Source organism: Leptonychotes weddellii, chromosome 11, assembly GCF_054177405.1.
Source record: "Leptonychotes weddellii isolate Sample4059 chromosome 11, ASM5417740v2, whole genome shotgun sequence".
NCBI lineage: Eukaryota > Metazoa > Chordata > Mammalia > Carnivora > Phocidae > Leptonychotes > Leptonychotes weddellii.
Window position 1 is genome coordinate 92133744 of NC_138379.1, and position 15176 is coordinate 92148919.

General features: G+C 38.0%; 1 protein-coding gene and 1 pseudogene across 1 annotated transcript in view; both read right to left on the minus strand.

Moving 5' to 3' along the window:
• Positions 1 to 15176, minus strand: part of GRIA4 (glutamate ionotropic receptor AMPA type subunit 4) — a 345999-nt gene that overhangs the window by 247985 nt on the left and 82838 nt on the right. The gene's annotated exons all lie outside the window — the stretch shown is intronic.
• Positions 5985 to 7832, minus strand: LOC145716171 (60 kDa heat shock protein, mitochondrial pseudogene; annotated as a pseudogene).

The window sequence follows — 15176 nt, forward strand, 5'->3', positions numbered from 1 at the left end:
AGATAAATGAATAAAAAAGATGTGGTGTACATAAACAATGGAATGTTACTCAATTATAAAAAAGAAATGAGATCTCGTCATTTGTGGATGGAGTTAGAGGGTATTATGCCAAGTGAAATAAGTCAGACAAAGAAAGATAAATACCATATGATTTCACTTATATGTGGAATCTAAAAAACACAACAAACAAACGAAACAGACTCATAAATACAGAGGACAAACTGGTGGTTGCTAGAGGGAAGGGTGGGAGGGTGGGGGAAAGTGGTGAAGGGGATTAAAAGGTACAAACTTCCAGTTACAAAATAAATAAGACACAGAGAAGTAAAGTACTGCATAGGGAACACAGTTCAGTAAGACCGTAATAACTTTGTACGGTGGCAGATGGATGATTGTGGTGAGTATTTTGTAATGTATAAAATGCTGAATCACTATGTTATACATCTGAGACTAACTAACGTAACATGTATGTCAGCTATACTTCAAAAAAAAAAAAAAAAGAGAAAATCATAACGCCTTGAAAGAAAAAGGAAAGAAGAAGTCTATATTAAAAAGATTCATTATGTATGGTAAAGGGTACAAGTAATGTGATTTTTTTAAATTAAGCTCAGCAAATAGCTTAAATTAAGCTCAGCTAAAGTGTTGGGATAATCTTTTCACTGGGAAGTAAACACGAATTGACTTTGTAATTTTCATGCATGTAGGTGGAACTTCTGCATTATTTATCCTTTTTCCATTTCTATGATACTTTCTCATTCCAAATAAGATTAAAACATCAGTAAATTTAAGAGCTGACAATGCATGAATAAGCATATAGCTATAGATCTTTTCACTTCCCTTGAGTTTGTCTTCAGTAACTGAAGGTTTTTCTTCAAATATCTAGAGAGTCTACTTTGGACAACTTACATGAACTAGATATGCCAGCTCTTTATCATGGCAGGAAAAATCCATTTCTGCTCTCCAGTGTCTTACAGGATGTTGGCCATGGAGCACAAAGACCAAAATATGTATTTATTTAGTAAGGTTGGCTTTCTTGACAAATGAGAGTAAATTGAACCCATTTTTCTAATTATTCATAACAATTATTTATATCTATGTAATGATATCTAACCCCTAAAATTGACGTATTTTAAAATTGCATCTTCTCAAACACTGTTGGGACAGACAGTAGTTACACTTGTGAGCACAGCACAATGGACACAGACGTAGAATCACTCTGTTGTACACCCAGAACTAATGTGACACCGTGGCTCTACTAAGACAAATAAATAATTAAAAAGTAATAAAACAAAGATAATAAAAATGCTGTGATAGAACGAAAGAAGCACCAATATTTATCTCCTGCCAATTATCTTCACAATATTTTACATTTAATTTTCACAACTTTGCCAAGTAAGTATCATGATATCTCCATTTTCAGATGGCGAGACAGCCATTTACAGAGGTCTTCGTAACTTGCCCAATATCCCAGGTTTTGGTAAATTGCCTTGCCAGACCTTCCTGGTTCCAAGTCCTAAGGAAAGGCGTCACATCTTAAAAATGTAGCAACAAGATCGCCTATAACATCTAAATCACGGAACATGCTTAACCAATTTCTCTGAAATAACCTCTCTTTACGTCCCTGTATCACTATCCATGTAACAGTACTCAGAGTGAAAGAAGAGTATTTTATTTTCCAAGAGTGGCTGTTATTTTGTTCATTTTCATATTATTTCCCAACAGGAATATATAGATAAACTCCATATAAATTAAGTTCTATAACATGAGCAAAAGTCTGGGCAAACTAAAACATGTGTATACTACATCACACAAAGGAACCATTTCTTCTTCTCTTCATAATTTTATCTCTGGAACACAGCTTTGAACCAAATGAGGTGAATACATTTGAGGCACACAAATGAGATATATTGTATATACTTTCAGGATGATTCCGTCTGCTTCAGCAATGATTCCCTATATTGGGATCTATGATCTTCAAATAGATTAATTAAATAGACAGATTTGTTTAATAATGTGGCCAAGAAAAAGACATTTTATTATAAATAATTCTGAGATCTCAGTACTGATGACTTTACTTAGTTTTATTTCCTTAAAAATAATAGTAAAGAAAAAGAAAATATAGCCCACTTATGTGTTACTATCAGCTAAATTTGATTCGTTAAAAAAAAAAAAAATCCACATACACTGTATTCAGTACTCAGCATTGAAACTCTTTCAAATAATTATCCAGGAATCCTGTGAGGTGAGTCCTTTACTCCATTTTTTTCTAGGAAAATGAGGCTTATATTTGTGCCCATGTTCAAGGCTCATAGACCTGTTACTGCTAACTGGTCACCCTGGAATTCGAACCCACGTCTAAAGGGTCCAAGTCCTATTTTCTCCCTCCAGACACTTCAGTGTGGTGTCGCATGAGAGGTACCTGTAAATATTTCCTGTGTGCATAAAAGAAATAGTAATCTAACTTTTGATTTGTTGACATCATGAGTTTAGTTTTCATTATGTCGCACAATGACGTTATAATTAAATGTAAACTTTGCTAAATAAGCTGTAGATGGACCTCTTCATAATTTAGCCCATTATTAAAGAATCAGACTTTAGCAAAAGCATTCTAACTGGAATATAACTCTATTTGTTTTATCTTCTACAATGGTGCATCTTTGCCATGATTATGCCTTTTTTTATTATAGAAAATAAAAGCAGTAAAAACTGTGATTAGAAAAGATTTCTTTTCTTTTTTTTTTAAACCCATAAGGCATTTTCTGATTTAAACAGTTGAATCATTCCTTACTTTTTTCAGAATTTCAAAATTTTGCTCTTGGAGTTTTTTGTTTGTTTGTTTGTTTGTTTTTGGTTAGAATTTTGGTCTTTATCCCAGGAGCAATTAGAAGCTACCGAAAGTTTGAAAGTTAACCTTAATTTTTTTGTTGACAGTATTCTTTTTTATTTATTTCTTTTTTTATTCTGTGCTGGGTTTTTTGTTGTTGGTGGTGGTGGGTTTTTTTTAGATTATTTATTTATTTTTTATTATGTTCAGTTAGCCAACATACAGTACATCATCAGTTTTTGATGTAGTGTTCAATGATTCATTAGTTGCGTATAACACCCAGTGTTCATCCCCACATGTGCCCTCCTTAATACCCATCACCTGGTTACCCCATCCACTCCCCCCCCTTCTGTAACCTACCATTTGTATGGACATGGATGGAACTGGAGGGGATTATGCTAAGTGAAATAGTCAGGCAGAGAAAGACAATTATCATATGGTTTCACTCATATGTGGAACATAAGGAATAGCGCGGAGGACCACGGGGAAGGGAGGGAAAACCGAATGGGAAGAAATCAGAGAGGGAGATGAACCATGAAAGACTCTGGACTCTGGAGTATTTTTTATCTTGTACCACTTTCCTTTCACGTGTTTCAAATAGAAAATCTCCTGAGGTAGTGGACTCAGGGGTCAGAGATTTTTCTGATATTAATACTGTGAAGACCACAACTCATTTTAGAGGACTAGTCCATGAGGCTAGCTAGCACTGCTTCCTACAGATAACGCAAGATATAAAGAGCAAGCCAGTGAAGTAGAAGAAATGCTTCTTTTTACTACAAAGAATAAATCAGGGAGAACAGGACTCCTCACCCATTGGCCCCAGGTCTCATGAAGGCAAAGTATTCCACGGTGAGCTGGCCTGCCAACTGTGAAATTTTGTCAGTCAAAAACTAGCTTCCCCACGGATGCATTTGATAAATATAAAATAAAATAAAATAAAATAAAATAAAATAAAATAAAACAAAATAAGACAACATCAGTAAAGATACGCCCCCTGTTTGGGATGACAGTATTAATCGACAGTCTTTCCAAGTTAGAGGATAATTCTCACTAAAACTTGGTCTCCTGCTCTGGTTAATAAATGGCAAGAATATCCACCTGTTGTGCAGCCCACAGATCTGGGTGTCTTTCTTTTTTTTTTTTTCCCTGCAACACATAATACTTTAATAATTAGAATGTCAAGTGATGACCTTATACCAGAACATATTAAAACTTTAGGAATTTCACATGATTTCTAGAACAGAGCATTCACCCAAGCAACAGAACCTAAGGCTTATCACTATTTGTTTGACAGTGCCCCCAAGTAACTTAACATACCAAATAAAAAGGCCTAATGAGTCAAAAAGACTTCATTTACAATTCAGATCTCGGGAAGTTTGTCAAAACCCTCAGAAAGTTATAAAGCACATGCCTAAATAGGATTACAGAACATTACAATGGGTGTCTTTCTTTAAACCTCCTTCTGCTCTCTCCAGAATACACCCCCTTACATCCCACATTATCAGGTTTTGTTTTACTATTTTTCTTACTGTTCACTTCTTCCACTTCTGCCTACAATGTTGACCTCTTCACCCAAACCAGCCTCCAAAGCTATCCTTTCCCTCCCTCCTTCTCTCTTTTGCAGTGTTTCCTAATTTGGGGGTCTGACATCTTCACACGTGGCAGAAATACCACCAACACTTCTGTGTGTGGAGGTGTGCGATGCTGGCAGGTTGTATGAACTGGGGGTGTCAACTTCAGTCACTGGTCAGGATGATGTCTGCCAGGTTTCTCTACTGGCAAGTAAGTTATAATTTTTCCCTTAATAATTAAGAAGTATTTTGTGGAGAAATACCCAGAGATGATGAAAATATCCTGTTTCTCATCATAATTTCACCTATTATTTTTAGCATCATCAATAATTCTTTCCTGCAACAATTATTACTGTGTCATTTGCCTAACGGTGATTTTCTGTTTGCATCCTTCCTTCATTATTCATTGCGACTGTACTGGAAAGAAGAGCTATCTCTCCTCCCCATTTATTTATTTACTCAATTATTTACTGATACCAGTTGGGACTGATGGATATTTATTGTATTTGATGGTTGTCTTACATTATAACCATTATTTGTTGTTTTGCTCACATCATCCCCGATTTGGCCATCGGTAGCTTCTTCAAGTTGGCTCCTGAATCCTTCTCGCATGCCTCACCAGTCATCCTATAAGCACTCCCTTGCTTTCTGACACCACAAGATGATGTTGTCTCATCCTGTATTTTTTCTGTATTATCCCTGTAATCCGCCCTTTTTCTAAAAGTCATTTTCCTTTAATTGTAGAATGATATCCAGAAATTAAGGTGTGGACACCAGGAGTGTTCACTGCTACTGCAATGTTCTTGCCTCTAGGTGCTGTCAGGAAATACATGTATGGACACGCACATGCACACATACACATTTGTATTTCTTTCTACAACTAAGACTCTGTCTGTACATTAAAGCCATGGGCCCATACTTACTCCTCTGATTTCAGTCCAGCACCAGAGGGCTCCTTCCAGCTTTTCCCCTTTTCCTATTTGTAACTTGGCTCTTATTGCTTACGATATATTTACCTATCTGCTAAATCTTAGTCTGCACAGAAGGTACTTCAGAATCTCCAGTTAATACATTTGTTAAAAACAAATTTACAAAATACAGTACAGGGCTGGTGTGGGGTATATATTTGCGTATGGTATGCAATCAAAATATTGTTTTCCTGTATTACTCAAGTTAATTCTTTTCTTCTCTATCTCCTTCCATAAGGTTGTGTCATTCATTTATAACTTATATATAATATATATTATATATATATTCATTTCTTTTGCAGAAGTTAGTGGATAAACATGTATTTTCACACTCCCCCTTCCTCAGTACCTAAACAATAGCAGACTGTAGACACTTCCACAGCGTGTTTTTTGTTTGTTTGTTTTTTGGTGAATGTATAAATAACCTTGTATTTGAAAATACAAAATAAATTATCTGTAGGCATGGACAATGACAGTGGTAAATCATGATATGTTGGCAACTGAAACTAGAAGCTGATGATTATAGCAAATTTCTTAACATCAGCCAACCTTTTCATTTTCTTTAAATGACTTCTCTGAAATTACTGGTGTGGAACATTGCCCTGAGCATCCTGTCAGAGTTTATTAGTAATGGTGAAGCACTATTCTAGAAAGCAGAACATATTCCTCCCTGACCACTCCACTTACCAATAAAACAGTTCTTATAACCTTAGTTGGATCGATGATTCCTTTCTCCATCACATTCACAGAATCTCCAAGCAGAGCATCACAACCAACTTTGGAGGAACTTAGCATAATTAGCTCAAGTATCGATGATCCCTTCCATATCTATATTCTTAGCAATGATCTTTGCAAGAATTTTAAGTGTTCTTTTAATAATTTCTGTATCATTAAAAAATATCTTCATTGCTGGAATTAGCGAGTCTCAGACTAGAATGCACTGAAGCAGAACACGACCCCCTCCCAGAACAACGCCTTCCTCCACAGCATCCCATGTAGGGTTGAGTGCACCTGCAGGTCTTTCTTCCCATTCACTTCCACATCGCTTTTCCCACCAACCTTCAGCAGAGCTACTCCATCTGCAAGTTTTTCAAGATATTCATTCAGTGTTTCCTTTTCATAATTGCTGGTTATGATATGCCATGGCTCAGTGATTTCCTGCATAGGTTTTTCAATTTGAGCCTATTATCTTTTCGTTTCCAGTAACAAAGCTTCATCTTTGGTCACAGTGACATCTCCAACTTTTCCTAAGTCATAAAGCTGAGCATCATCAAGATGTGGGGTCAACCTCTCTTCTCTGAACATTGAACCACCAGCATCAATAGCCTTGTGTTTAAGTAGGTTTTTCTATTGTCACCAAAACCTGGAGATCTGACTGCTCTAATCTGAAGACCAGCTTTTAGCCTATTCAAAATGAGTGTATTTAGAGCTTGTTCATTAACATCTTTAGCAATTATGACGAAGGGCTTACAAGGAGCACTGGCAATTTCAAGGGCAGGTGTAATGGACCAGACACTAGACATCTTCTTTTCACTCAATATAACATAGGCATTCACATTTCTGAGCTTTTGATGTACACAAAGTATGGAGAAACAATCAAACTTCAATTTAATAATTTATAATTCATCATTCAGTGTTTCCCATCTTTTGATGGGATTACATCCTTCCTTTCAATCTTTTCCACCGTATCAGAAATGATATTGCTAATTTCTTTGTTTGCAGAAATCACAGCAACCTAAGCAATTTCTTTGGGGCTCAACAGTTTTGGACCGCTTCTTAGATTCAGCAACTACAGCGTCTAGAGCTAACATCACAGCTTCTCCAGTTTCCACTGGACTAGCACCTTTGCTAACCTTCTCCAAGCCTTCCTTGGCAAGATAGTACATGATATGGTAGCAGTGGTGGTGGGTCTTTGGCCTTTTCATTTATGTTACTGGCAATGTCTTGAGCAAGCATAGTCCACATATTGTTACATTTACCCTTTAAGTCAACTGACTTTGCAATGGTCACACCATACTCTGGGACTTTTCATCCACTAATAATCACTAGTAATCGGTCCAGGACCTGCTCAAAGGTCTACTACACTTGGAAGCATTAAGGCTCAGACATCTGCACCAAATTTTACAACATTGGCATAAGCCTGAGTGAGATGAGGAACAAGTGCCCTGGATAGTGGCCTCATCTGGTGAAAGACAGTAGGTCATCAGAGCATTTCGGCAAGGAGGCTGTGGGCGTGAACCCGGACAGGCAAGGGAGAAAGACAGGGCCCACACAGCAATCAACCCATGTCCCCTCTCTGCACCACTCCCTCTGCGTGGGCCACTGTCTGTGTGGCTTAGCAGCTTCCATGCCCTCCCGGTGGCCCAGGACTGGCAGTCCGCGTGCACCACTTACTTTTTAACGTTATCTTGGAAATTACCCCATATTATTTCATTGAGGTCTTCCTCATTCTTTCCCACAGTTTCTTAGTACTCCACTGGGTGGATGCACCATACTTTCATCAAACACTCTCCTGTGTACAAGCATGTAAGTTGTTTCCAATATTTTACAAATCAAATAACGCTGTAGGGAAGAACCTTGTGCAAATCTACTGTTGGAGGTGTATCTTTTGGAATAGATTCCCAGAAGTGGGATTGCTGGATCAAATGATAAGCACATGTACGGTCTTGTTATGTATTGTTAAATTTCCCACCAGAAGGACTGTGCCAGTTTGCATTCTCACTAACAATCCAGGAGAGTCCCTGTTTACCCACAGCCTTACCAAGAAGATATGTTGTCATACTTTCTAATTTTTCCCCATCTGATAGCTGAGAAATGACATTTTTTAATTTGTATTTCTATAATTATGTTTGAACTTTAAAAAAAAATATAAAGAGCCACTTTTATCTTTTTAAAAAAATATATGTGAGCTTCCCCTCATGTCTATTTCATATTTTACCATTGGGTTTTCAATTTCTTTTTCTTTGGTTTTAAGAGTTCTTTATACATTAAGAATATTAGCCCTTTGCGTCACACGTTGCAAATATTTTCTTCCAGTTTGTCAATTGTCTATGATATGGTGTATTTTTTTTTTGATTTTCATGTAGTCCAATTTATCAATGTCTTCTTTTATTTCCTCTGGAGTTTGAGAAATAGAAATTATTTTCCCAAACTGAGAATAAAGAGTAGTTGATCTCTTTATTCTTCTAGTTCTTACATGTTTTCATTTTTTTCTGTTTAAATTCCTGATCTATTTGGAGTTTACTCTGGTATAAGGTATGAGGAATGTACCAAATTTTATTTTTTTCCAAATGGTTACCCAGATGTTCTACAACCATTACTTTAAAAGTCCAGCTTTGCCCCAGTAATACCCCAAAGATATTACCTATATCACAGAGTATACTTCCTTACGTACTTAGATATACTTCTGGGTTTTCCATTCTGTTCCCTGGTCTCATTGTGTACTCACAAGCCAGCGCCACACTCATTATGGATACTTTGAAGTACATCTTTATACCTATATCTTGGCAGTGGGGGAGGCTAATATCCCCTTTACAGATTTTCTTTTTCAGTGTTTTCCTGCTTCTTCTTGGATGTTTGTTTTTCCATATGAATTTGATTATCAGTTTATCTTCCATCAAAAAAACCCAAAAAACTGCTGTTATTTTGGTAAAGATTGCATTAAGTTTATAAATTAATTTAGGGAGAACTGACATTTTTATAATATCGTATAATCTATTACAAGAGAAAGGGATGTCTTTCCACTTGTTCAGGTCCCCTTCTGTGTCTTTCTATGTTTTAAAGTTTTTTATAAAGTTCCTTATCACACATTTCTTTTTAAATCCTTCATCTTGTTTGTTGTAGTTGCTAAAGGGGCTTTGCCCCACTCATCCACATCTTTCTTTCTTAGGGTACTTGAGAAACTTGCAGCAAACATCCATGTCCTCCTCCAGTCCTTTCTCTACATTTGATCCAGACTGATCTTTTAAAAATGTAAATCTGCTTATTTTCTTTCAAAGTGTTTGAAAAGCTTCTACATTTATTAAGATGAAGACCATGTTCCTAACTGGGCTTCACAAGTGCCCCCCTCTTCTGGCCACTTTGTGGGCTTTAAGCACACTGGCCACTTTTCTGTCTATGGGGCCTTTGTCCTCTCCCCGCTCAGGCCCTAGAGCAGGCGGAACAGCACGCTGCCCCAACCCTTCTAGCCAATGTCATGAAAAGACCTGGGGAGCGCTGACCTGGGCAGCCATGGGTGAGAGAGACATCTCAGAAGTCTAGCCTCTCAAGGGGAGGTCCTCGCATGCCACTGGAAAAAACCACGTACATATGAGTGTGGGTGCAGTGGACATGGTAACAATAACCTTCCCAGTGCTGGCCCCTGCCGCCGCAACAACGCAGGGAGCTGAACTATTAGGTGATGGTGATCAGTTCCATCAAGGATAGGACGGCGGTGAGTGAGTGCCCATTCTCTCCAGCAGCACCCAGAGTACTGGGGCAGGACCTCCATGACTGGGAGCAGGGAGGAGATCTGCCAAGAGGCAGATAAGAATATCCAAGAGCATTACAAGGATGCAGTTCCTGCTGTTTGCGCTCAGGACTTCTACAGGAAGTCCTCCCATGAGCCCCTGGAAGTCCCTCACCTGAGGATCTCCCTACCTGGTCTGCAGGCACCCTCAATGCCCCAAATGCTAAACACACACTGAGTGGGCCCCTTGGGTGCGCTCCTGAGTGCAGCAGCTGAGAGGCAGGGAGAGCACTCAGAAGCAGGCCAGGGTCTGTGGGCAGGGGAGAAACCGTAAATTTGAGCCATAGTGCCACCTTCTGGAAAATAAAAGAGAGGTTTCTAGTGGCCTGACTGGTAAGTTGTAAGGACCTGAGAAGACATAAAAACTTAGGAATTCTGCCACAAGAGGGAGCAAGGAGAGTGGCATGTACCCATACAAAGACAGAGAAAACCCCAGATAGTAACAGCACCAATGAACAGAATACCCCTACCTTAAGGTAACTAGTAGAGACTTTTGCTATTTCAAATGCAAGGCAGCAGTGTTAAAAATACAAGGAACATGAAAAATCAAGGAAGCATATTATCACTAATGATAATAATTCTCCAATAACCAAGCTCAAAGGAGTGAAATTTTATGAGCTAGCTGATGAAGAATTCAGAATAGCTGTCTTCGAAAAACTCCATGAGCTACAAGAAAACTCAGAAAGACAATTGAACAAAATCATGAAAAAAAACACCACAGAAATTCTGGAGCTGAAGAATTCAGTGAATGAAATGAAATATGCGACAGAGTGCATCTGCAGTGAGTAGAGCAAATGGAAGACAGAATAGGTGATTTAGAGGATAGGAATTTTGAAATAACCCACTTAGAGGAGAACAAAGGATAAAAGTACAGAAAAGAGAACATCTAAGTGATCTATGGGATTCCATCAAAAGAACAAATATTAGAATAATCAGGGATCCAGAACAAAAGATGGTAAAGGGGGTAGAATGTTTATTTAAAGAAATAATAGCTGACAACTTCCCAAACCTGGGGACAGAACTGGACATCCAACTTCAGGAAGCTAATAGATTATTATCTCAATGCAAAAAAACCTTCTCTAAGGCACACGATAACAAAACTGCCAAAAATCAAAGATAGAGAATTCCAAAAGCAGCCAGAGATTAAAAGATTATAACCTATAAAAGAACTCCCATTAAACTATCAATATAAAGGTATCAGCATCATATATAAAATAAACATAGAGAAATCAGTAGCACTAACAATTACATACTAACAACAAAACATCTGCAAAAGAAATTTAAAAACTGCAACATTCATAGAGGGCCTGGGTGGCTCAGTCAGTTAAGCGTCCAACTCTTGATTTTGGCTCAGGTCATGATCTCAGGGTCATGAGATCGAGCTCCATGTCAGCCTCTGTGCTGGGCATGGAGTCTGCTTAAGATTCACTCTCTCCTTCGCGCACCCCCCCTCCCCCACTTACCACCCTCCCTGCTTTCTCTAAAAAAAAATATGACATTCATAATAGCATCAAAAACAATAAAATATTTAGGAATTTAACCAAGGAAGGGAAAGAGCTATACAATGAAGATGACAAGACTTGGAAGAAAGAAGTTGAAAAAGTCACTAATAAATGAAAGGAGATCCTGTGTTTATGGATCAGAAAAAAAATATTGTTAAAAGGCACATACTACTCAAAGGCATCTATAGATTCCACGCAATTCCTATCAAAATTCCAATGGCACTTGCCATAGATATGGAAATAAAACTACCCTAAAATTTGTATGAATCCACAAAAGACCCCAAATCGCCAAGACAATCATGAGAAAGAACAAAGCTGGCAGCATCACACCTCCTGATTTCATACCATGCTACTACAGACCTAAAGTAATTTCGGGAGTATGTTGCTGCCAGGTATTAGACACAAAGACCAATGGGACAGAATCGAGAGCCCAGAAACAAACTTGAACATTTATGGTCAGTGAATATTTGACAAGGGAGGCAGGAACACTCAATGGGGAAAAGATAATCTCTTTAACACAATGTTGGGAAAACTCATAACCACATGTAAAACTGTGAAACTGAACCCTGATGTCACATCACATTGAAACACTTACTCAAAATGGATTTTTGAAGATGTAAAGATAGGATCTGATACTGTAAAACTCCTAGAAGAGAACACAGGAAAAAAGATCTTTGACATTAGTCTTGGTTCCTTGACATTAGTGTTGATGGCTCTACCAACTGGCCCTTCCCCCATTTTTCTCCTTCAGTCCTCAGGCCTCCCTGTTATCTGAGACACAACACTATTGAAATTAGGCCAATTAATAACCCTACAGTGGCCCCTACGTGTTCAAGTGAAAGGAAGAGTCACACATCTCTCGCTTTCAATCAAAAGCTAGAAATGATTAAGCTCAATGATGAGGGCATTTTGAAAGCCGAGATAAGCCAAAAGCTAGGTGTGCACCAAACAGCTAAGTTGTGAATGCCAAGGGAAGGTTCTTGAAGGAAATTTAAAGTGCTAGCTACTCCAATGAACACATAAATGATCAAACAAACAAACAAAAACCATATTAGCCTTATTGCTGATATGGAGAAAGTTCTAGTGGTCTGGGTAGAAGAACAACAAGCCACAACATTCCCTTAAACCAAACCCTAATCCAAAGCACCAAGACTCTTAACTCTATTCAGTTTTGTGAAGGCTGAGAGAGAAGAAGCTGCAGAAGAAAAGTGTGAAGCGCGCAGAGGTTGGCTCATGAGGTTTAAGGAAAGAACCCATCTTTATAACATGAAAATGCAAGCTGAAGCAGCAAATGCTGATGTAGAAGCTACAGTGACTTATCCAGAAGGTCTAGCTATGAGAATTAATGAAAGTGGCTACACTACACAAAAGATTTTTTTTTTTCTTAAAGATTTTATTTATTTGACAGAGAGAGACACAGCGAGAGAGGGAACACAGCAGGGGGAGTGGGAGAGGGAGAAGCAGGCTTCCCGCGGAGCAGGGAGCCAGATGCGGGGCTCGATCCCAGGACCCTGGGATCATGACCTGAGCCGAAGGCAGATGCTTAACGACTGAGCCACCCAGGCGCCCCTAGACAAAAGATTTTTAATGTAGAGGGAGCAGCCTTCTAAAGGGAGAAGGTGCCATCTAGCACTTTCCTAGCTAGAGAGAAGTCAATGCCTGGCTTCAGGGATTCACAGGACAGGCTGACTCTCTTGTTAGGGGCTCATGCAGCTGGTAACTCTGTGCTGAAGCCAATGTTTATGTACCACTCTGAAAATCCTAGGGTCCTTAAGAATTATGCTCAGTCTACTCTGCCTCTATTCCATAAATAGGGCTACAGAGCATGATGACAGCACATTTGTTTACAACATCATTTACTGAATATTTTAAGCCCATTACTGAGACCTATTGCTCAGAAAAAAGATACCTTTCAAAACATTATTGCTCATTGACAATGCACCTGGCCACCCAAGAGCTCTGATGGAGATGCCTAATGAGATTAGGGCTGTTCTCATGCCTGCTAATACAACATCCATTCTGTAGTTCATGGATGGAGAAGTAATTTCAACTTCCAAGTCTTACTGTTTAAGAAATACATTTCATAAGGCTATCGCTGCCATAGAGCATGAGTCCTCTGATGTGTCTGAGCAAAGTAAAATGAAAACCTTCTGGAACGAATTCACCTGTCTAGATGCCAGTAAAAACATTCACGATTCATGGTCAACATATCAACATTAACATGAATTTGGAAGAAGCTGATTCCAACCCTCAGTGATGACTTTAAGGGGTTCAAGACTTCAGTGAAGTAGCTACAGATGTGGTGGAAACAGCAAGAGAACTAGAATCAGAAAGGGAGCCTGAAGATGTGAGTGAATTGCTGCAATCTCATGATCAAACTTAAACAGATGAGGAGTTGCATCTTAGGGATGAGCAAATAATGTGGTTTCTTGAGATGGAATCTACTCTTTGTAAAAATACTATGAGATTTGTTGAAATACAACAAAGGATTTAGAATACAACATAAACTAAGTTGATAAAGCAGAGGCAGAGTTTGAGAAGACTCTAATTCTTGAAAGAAGTTCTGTTGTGGGTAAAGTGATATCAGTCAGACTTGCATTCTATAGAGAAATGTTCATAAAAGGAATAGTCAATCAATGGGGCAAGCTTCATTGTTGTCTTATTTAAAGAAATTGCCACAGCGACCCCAGCCTTCAGCAGCCACCACCCTGATCAGTCAGCAGCCATCAACTTCAGGTAAGATCCTCCACCAGCAAAAAGATCCCAACTTGCTGAAAGCTCAGATGATGGTTAGCATTTTTTAGGAATAAAAGTCTTTTAAAATTAAGATATGTAAGTTGTTGTGTTTTTCAGACACAATGCTATTGCACATTTAATAGACTACGGTATAACAGAAACATAACTTTTATATGCATTGGGAAACCAAAACAGTAATTTGACTTGCTTTATAGCAGTGGTCTGGAAATTAACCCTCAATACCTGAGGTATGCCTGTATATGGAAAGGAAATGAAAATAGGACAGAGAAGAGATATCTGCATTCCCACGTTTTTGCAGCATTATTCATAATACCTAAGATATGGAAACAACCTAAGTATCCATCAGCAGATAAATGGATAAAGGAGAGGTGATATATAGATAGATAGATATATATCTCTATATCTATCTATCTATATCTCTATATATCACACACATACACAGTGGAATAATACTCAGCCATGAAAAAAGAAAGCCTATCATTGAACAACATGGATGGACTTTGAAAGCATTATGCTAAATGAAGAGTAGTCAGAGAAAGACAAATGCTGTATGATATCACATATTCGTGCAATCTAAAAAAAATCCCAAACTTATAAAAACAGAATAAAATGGTGGTTACCAGGGGTGGAGGATGGAAAAATTGGGGAAATGCTGTTTAAGGATACAAACTTGTAACCAGCAGATACATAATTCCTAGAGATATGACACACAGGATAGAGATGATAGACAACAGTTCAGTATTGTACATTTCAAAGCTGCTAAGGGACTTTCCTTAGTTGTTCCCATCATAAAGAAGAAATGGTGATGATGGGACATGATAGAGGTGTTAGTGAATGCTACGGCGGTAATCATATTGCAATATTCAAGTGTCTCAAACCAACAGGCGGAACATCTTACAAAATGTGATTATGTCAATTATATCTCAATAACATTTTAAAAACTACTATGTATGTTATTTGTTATTACTGTGATTTGTTAATACATAAAAATATTTTATCATGTGAGTTTATTTTATTTTATTTTATTTTTTTAAAGATTTTATTTATTTA